The sequence below is a fragment of the Octodon degus genome, unplaced genomic scaffold (genome assembly GCF_000260255.1).
Source record: "Octodon degus isolate 3935 unplaced genomic scaffold, OctDeg1.0 scaffold00045, whole genome shotgun sequence".
NCBI classification, from domain to species: domain Eukaryota; kingdom Metazoa; phylum Chordata; class Mammalia; order Rodentia; family Octodontidae; genus Octodon; species Octodon degus.
This window is the reverse complement of record NW_004524621.1, coordinates 5,519,298-5,526,372: the sequence shown is the minus strand read 5'-3', so window position 1 is coordinate 5,526,372 and position 7,075 is coordinate 5,519,298.

Genomic DNA, 7,075 nt, shown 5'->3' with positions numbered 1-7,075 from the left:
TCCTTCTTTTTCCTTTATAACAAGATGATGGGCTGGATTCCAAGTCCTGATGGGACCCTGGACTTCTTATTCCATTGGATTGGATTCCCTTTGTTGAGAGCTTTCTCTTTCTCTGCATCTCTTTCTACATAATATAGTTAGCCCAAAATAAAGACCTTGAGCTCCCAGAAAGTTAGAACCTGTGTTCTCTTTATTAATGTGCTTCGGGATTCTAGTTATCTATAGGAGGTGGCAAATGAGACCATTTAAAACCCTTTTTACCTACAGAGCTAAACAAAATACTTTGTAATTCAGTTGAGAAGTGAGGGATAGAAAGGTGGGGGACTTGGGGGTCTCAGAGGTGCAGACAAGGCCCAAGAAATCACCACAGGGCACCTGGGTTGTATGAAGATGCCCATAGGACAGAGTCTCTTGAATGTCACACACACACATGCACATCCACACACACACATACACCTCACTCTGGGCAAAGTCTTGGGGGATTCTTTTCTCTCTGTCGTATGCTTCATCTATCTGAATGTGGAGTTACTCCTTCCAGGTCTCTGTGGTCCTGGTGGACACAGGGGTGAGCAGGCAGTGCTCAGGGCCTGGCAGCAGGGAGGGAAAGCCTTTCCTCCCCCTGACTATGATGTTTGCCAGCATCAAGCTCCATTTACCTGTGTACTATCCAGGCTGCCACCATCTGTTCTTCCTCCCCAGTGCCTGACATCTGTGGCCCACTCATCCTTCCATTGGTTCTGGACAGGGCTTCTCAGCAGTTCCTCCTGGTGTTGCCCTGTGGCACATGACCTGTGCCCCTGGACTGCTGTATGTGCACCAGGACCCAGAACAATGTCTCGGATTTTCACTTAACGTTCTGCCTGCGATTGGTACTCTACCCCTAGCTTGACTCCTCTTATTCACTCCATTTCCCCAAATGCATCGAGGAAGATCCATGCCATGGGGTGTGCCTTAGCTCCTTCCCTACTGGCATGTGTGTGATGTAAAGCACTCTGCGTCTCCTTCCACTTCTCCCAATGCCGTCTCTCCCCCAAAGTATCCTTCATGACCCCAGCTAGAGACAGACTCTTTCCCTCCCTCCAGTCCAGATGGCAAAAGCAAAACAGAACATGGCAGAAGGGAGAGACTGAATTAGATGGAACATGATGCCTCGCACGGACTGCCACCATCACTGTCAGGTGAGCCTCCTCGGATGAGACATCAGGCAATGGGCTGGGCACAGGGCTTGCAATATGCAACCTTAAGTGACTCATAAATTACAGTGGGAGCTCCCTCCTGGCCAGAGAGGGCTGGGTGTCTGTACAGACATACATCTACAACGGCGTCACTGGAGAAACTGACATCATGGGCTGCAGGCTCTGATGCAAGGCCAAGGGGACAGCGTTAAATATTTAGCATCCCGTGTTTTATCTGACTCTCACAATAGGAACACAGGGTATTCATGTGGCCTGGAAGAACGGGGACACAATCAGGACAATACAGATCATAGGATGTCTATGAAACGATCAGCTCAAATTCCTAAAAATATACCACAGCAAAGAACCAGAGAAAACAGATAAAATGGCCTAAGATCTGGCCTAGGTGAAAGGCTGGAGAGGTCTGATGAGCACGTGGATTGCGTGACACTTGGTAGGGTCTTGAGTGAGTGAGACATTTGGGTATAGACTTGGTATATTTCTCCTCCTCCTGCTTTTTGAGACAGGGTCTCACTCCATAATTCAGGCTGGATTTGGACACACTACGTAGCCCAGGATGGTCTTGAACTCGAGGTGGTCTTGCCTTGGCCTTCTGAGTGCTGGGATTACGGGCATGGGCCACCATGCCTGGTCATAATATTATTGATGATTGGGTGGAATTAACCTTCTTGGGTGTGATGAGTTCAAGTTGTGTAGGAAAATGTCCTTTTCCTTTGGAGAAACCTCTGGGGATGGGGGGGCACTACGCCTTCAGCTTACTTTCCGGTGGTTCAGTGGGGGTGGGAAGGGAGCAGCGGAGAGCAGGTGTGGGGCCACACTAGCAGTCTGCGAATTAGGCCAGGCATTCACAGGCATCAGTGTAATCTTTAACATTTCCTGTGAGTTCAAAGTGGCTTAAACTGCTGGGGAGAAGCAAACCTCATATCAGTGTATCTATCTAAAACTCTTACTGGGCACTTTTAATCTTGTACTGGAGGCATTTGTGGCTAATTTGCTGTTTCTAATTTGTGAGGCGTGGGCTGTTCCACCCTTCATTGGCTGGTGGGCCTGACTTTTCATACACACGCACTGCACTCAGCAAATAGCACTCAGACAAGTGGCAAGCATTAGTGGCCTGTACGCTGGAGGATGGAGGGGCTTTTCTGTTGCTCCTGCTTGGTGGATAAAGTGTGTTGCTTCCTGCTGAATACAGTAAGGACTTACAACCTTGATAAGTCATGAAAATCTCAGGAACCCTTCCACTTTGCAAGCTCCGCCTTAGGATGCTGATCTTGACCTTGAGGCCTGACCTTCATCTACAGGAGAAGGTGGGAATTTTTCTTGTTTGTGTCTTGTGAGAGGGCTTGGCCTGGATCAGTCAGGGTAACACAGTAATAAGGTGTTTGCAACAGAGAAGGATGACATATGAAGCTTCAATCGATATATGAAGGTTTTTTTTAAGGGTCCAGAACATAAACAATAAGAAGGAAATGTGTAAGTGAGTTAGGGCGACTGAAGTTGTCAGAATTGTGAATTTACTCCACGTTTAACAATATCTCACACTCTTCTCATTTTCCTTGGGCTTGGGACGAGCTGGCTCACCTTCTGCAGGCAGCCACTGATGGAGGGACCTCTCAACCTTTACACTGAACTCTAACAAGGCTTCTGAGTGCTCCCTGTGTTTTCCTGGGAACCTTGTTGTTTTGCTGTGTTTCTGAGCCCACTTCAGATTTGGTGAGGAAGGGCACCAAGAAGAGTTAGGCTGTATGGGCAGAAGACAGCTGGGGTTCAGTGTGTGGGGACGTCCTTGTCCTTGTCTTGGAAGGAGGACTCGACCTTGGAAGGAGGAGACACCTGCTCCTCTTCCATCCCACCTTCTTGGGTGCCCTCCTCCCTGTGTCTCCCTTCTCCTGGAATTTCCTGCACTGCAGCCCTTACACAGGGCCAGGTTTCCGCCAGTGCAGAGCCTTCTGGGGCTCATGCTCTCAGTGGCTCCTGCAGGGCTGGACTCTGCTGCTGTTGAGCAGGACCAGTGCTGCTCTCAGAGGTGAGGGTGAGAGCAGATGCCTCCCTTCAGCGTGCAGCTTCCAGCCAGATGGGAATGTGGAGATGGCCACCCATCTCTCCAGTGTACAGGACATTCCTTGGTCATGTGACCTTGACATTGCACTTGCAAATCACCCCCTGTGGCCAGCAGCCCTTAGTTTCTTCCTGGGACTGGTCTCCATCACAGGCCTGCAAATGGGTCTCTCCTCGCTGCCCAGGGAGGACACTGTGCTAATGGGGTTGCTTGGTCTCCAAACCTTTCCCAAGGACCAGAAGAATAGCAGTGTGGTGGTTTCCAAGTCATGCTGCCAGGGCATCAGGAGTATGCTGGTCATAGCTCCACCCTAAATCCTCTGGAACACTCTTCATTTTGTCTTTCATGATTTTTGAGACAGCGGCTGGTGTGGGGCTCCCCACACACCCCTTAGCAGGGATCTGAGACAGCAGAGAGGAGAGGGTTGGGAGAGAGAGAGGTGGGGAGAGGAAGGGAGAGACACAGCCAGGACAGTGCAGGGGGATGGAGAGGTCACGGTCGTCTTCCCTGTCTTCTTGCTGTGCTCTGTTCAGGAGCAGCAGTCAGCATTTTTGCCCCTGCCATTTTCAGGAGCCCAGAGGCAGGCAAAGGCAAAATGAACTGTGCATCTCCAAGGGCATTTCTTGGTCTGAGGGGCGCAGCTTAGAGGTGCCCCTTGTGGTCCTCAGTGGGCACTTGCAGCCCAGGTGGTGTGACAGGGAGACAAGGCACTCTTGGGATTCATCGTGTCTCAGGCTTGTTGATTGTGGCGATGCTGCTCTGGGATGTGGTGGTGGTGATGGCACATGCACGGGGACAGTGCCTGCCAGGGAAGTCCTCCAGCACACAGGGCCTTGTCTGTGTGCAGTGTCTCCTCCTTCAGGGCTGCAACTCTGGCCAGAAGGGGGCAGCTGTCTTCTTTGCTCCCTTCCTCCTCTGCCCTTGCCTTTGAGGTGTGCCCCGGATGAAGTCTCAGTTCTGTGTCCTCCTAAGGTGCTGCTGGAGGTCAGAAGAGGATCTGGGGAGAGCTTTACTTTGGGATGAAAGCCAGTTTTTGTTGTTGGAGTTTCCCGGTTTCCCATCCCTTCAGGCTGTGGAGCTGGCAGTAGCTCCCAGCTGCAGGGCTGAAGAGTGCAGGGCCCTGCTCCACTTTCCAGGCAGTGGCTGAATAATTCACATCCACATCGGCAGGTCAGCTTTCCTTCCAAGGAAAGAAGATGATCATGGAAAAAGGTGGTCTCCAGGGCAGGAGTGGACTAAGAAACTGCTCCAGAGCCCCTGAGAGCAGGAGCCAGTTGTGGGGCCCCAGGAGCCCAGGATACAGTGATTGCATGGTATCCTGTCTGGGGATGCCATGCAATCACCATGGCAGAGCGCACCTTCCTCCCCTTCTTGGGAGTGTTTTTCTTCCATCCCTAGAAACTTCTTAGTGTTTGATTGATAAGCCGTGATTGTACATAGATATGATGTGTGAAATCCTGCTTGGATGTATGGATCTATTGGGGAGAGATCCGCTCAGAGTGTTAGCGTGGTCATTGTCTTCTAGGGTGAGCACACTAGGAATCCTGTTTTGTTTTGAGATACATAAGGCATTTTTATAATTTCCCCTTCCTTTGTTTCTCCTTTCCTTTCTCCCTTCCTTCTTCTTTCTTCCCTTCTTTCCCTCCTACTTTCCTTCTTCCTTTGCTGGGAGCCATTGTAGGGCCTTGCATGGGCCAGGCAAGCATTGCACTGCAGAGCTGCACTCTGTTCCCTGAAAGACTGCACTTTCTAGTAACTTTCTGAGGATGAAGTGGCCCACCTGGGCCTGGAGCTGAGCAGCTGGAGCCACGGCTGCTTGCAGGTAGGAGGCAGAGCCCATGGGACACAATAGGAGCAGATGGTGAAGGGGTCAGCACAGGGCCTGGGTGGCGATGCCCTCCTTCCTCCCTGCCCTGTCTGCACCTCGCCCTCTATCCAGTGCCCACACACAGGTTGCACAGTGTGGCTGTCCTTGCACACAAATCTCCCTAAACCAGAGAAGCAGGAGGGAAGAGACACACTTTTATCTTTGCCTTTTTTTTTTTTTTCTAAACTTCAAGTAATAATTTTTGAGGGCTTTTAAAAATCACATTAATTCTTGTGTCTATATAGAAACTGCAACTTGTTAATGGGGATTAAAGTCTTTTTTTTTATTTAAATAAAAGTTCTCTACCAGAGGAGAGTGACAGCATATGTTCTCTCATGCTCTGGGCTTGCAGTGAGTGGAACCTGGGCTATATGGAGGCCATCGGGTGACATGTGTGTGCAAGTGACAGGATTGGGCCTTGGGGAGCTGGAGTGAAAGTTATTTCTCTTTGCAAAACCCAAGATGAGGAGGAAACACTTACCACAGACTAGCACCTGGTCTGCTGCCCGTGCATCTCCCTCTTGCTGGAGCCTTGAGGCTCGAGTTCCTGGTGAGTCGCAGCACATCACAGCTTCTGGCAGCATCATCCCAGCCACCCAGCACCTGGAGCATGGCCACCAACCTCTGCTGCTTCCTCCAGAGCACCTGCCTTTTGTCTTTCCTAGTGTCATTAGGCCACCTCTCTGAGCTGTCATGGAAGGGGTACAATTAAAATTTTCCCAAGGAGCCCTTTTTGCCCTCAGCACTTACAGCCCAGCTGGTGGCCTATACTCTGTCCAAGGTGGGAGGTGAGGAGGGGTGCAGTGCTGCAGTGGGGAAGTTGTCTTTTAATGTAAAATCTATGCCTTGTGTGGTGCACTTAGTTTGCAGCCTGTAGGATTCCCGTTTACCACTTACCTGGTGCTTCCAGTGTGCCAGGCCCTGGAGCCCTCAAGCATTAGAATCATGTGACCTTGAAGGGGTTCAGTTGCTTCCTTCCAATGCAGATGTTTCATTTGCTGCCACCTCATGCCTGACTACCTGTTACCCTCCACCATGGGCTCCAGGGGACCGAGTATTTCATTAGCTGTCTGCATCATGGTGACTGTGAAGATCCAGGAAGGAAGAGGGGTGTGCCAAGGCCCTGTGGTGCTAGGCTGGCAGAGGTGGCTGTCACTCTGGTGCTGCATTTCAAGGGCAGTGGTAAAACCCGGTGGGTCCCACCAGGATGCGGCATTGTGCCCCAGGAGCCTGCAAGGAGGAAGGTGGGGCTGAGCGTGTCCCAGTCCTGGGCAAGGGCAGGTGGGCCAGCAGTGCTGCAATCCTGTCATCTTCCAGCCTCAGTGCATATCACCCGCTCTCTAGAAACAGGGCCCACACTCACCCCTGATTCCAGCAGCCACAGGAGTGAGTTACTCAGAGCCTTCACTGAGCTCCTGGCAGACACAGGAAGCTACTTCCATGGATCGCTGGCTGGTGGCCATTCAGCCCCCTTTGAGGATGTGCTGCCCCTCAGGACTGGCTCCTGAGGCCAGGCCTCTGTGTGTGCCAGATGCCCCAGGTATGGGTGACCCAGTCATGGATGCCCCAGTCATGGATGGGCACCTCTGTGCAATGCCCAATTTCTGGGATGTCTGACCACATGTACTTTTTTTTTTTCTTTTTTGGCAGAACCAGGGATTGAACTCAAGCCAGGGATGTACTTATTCCACTGAGCCATCTCCCTGGCCCCCATACTGGTTATGATAAAAATATGGTACTTAAGTTTAAAAAATTATTACAATAAAAGACACATTGCCATGAATTCAAACACATTCATCACAACATTTCTTTCTTTCTTTCTTTCTTTCTTTCTTTCTTTCTTTCTTTCTTTCTTTCTTTCTTTCTTTCTTTCTTCTCTCTCTCTTTCTTTTCCTTCCTTCCTTCCTTCCTTCCTTCCTTCCTTCCTTCCTTCCTTCCTTCCTTCCTTCCTTC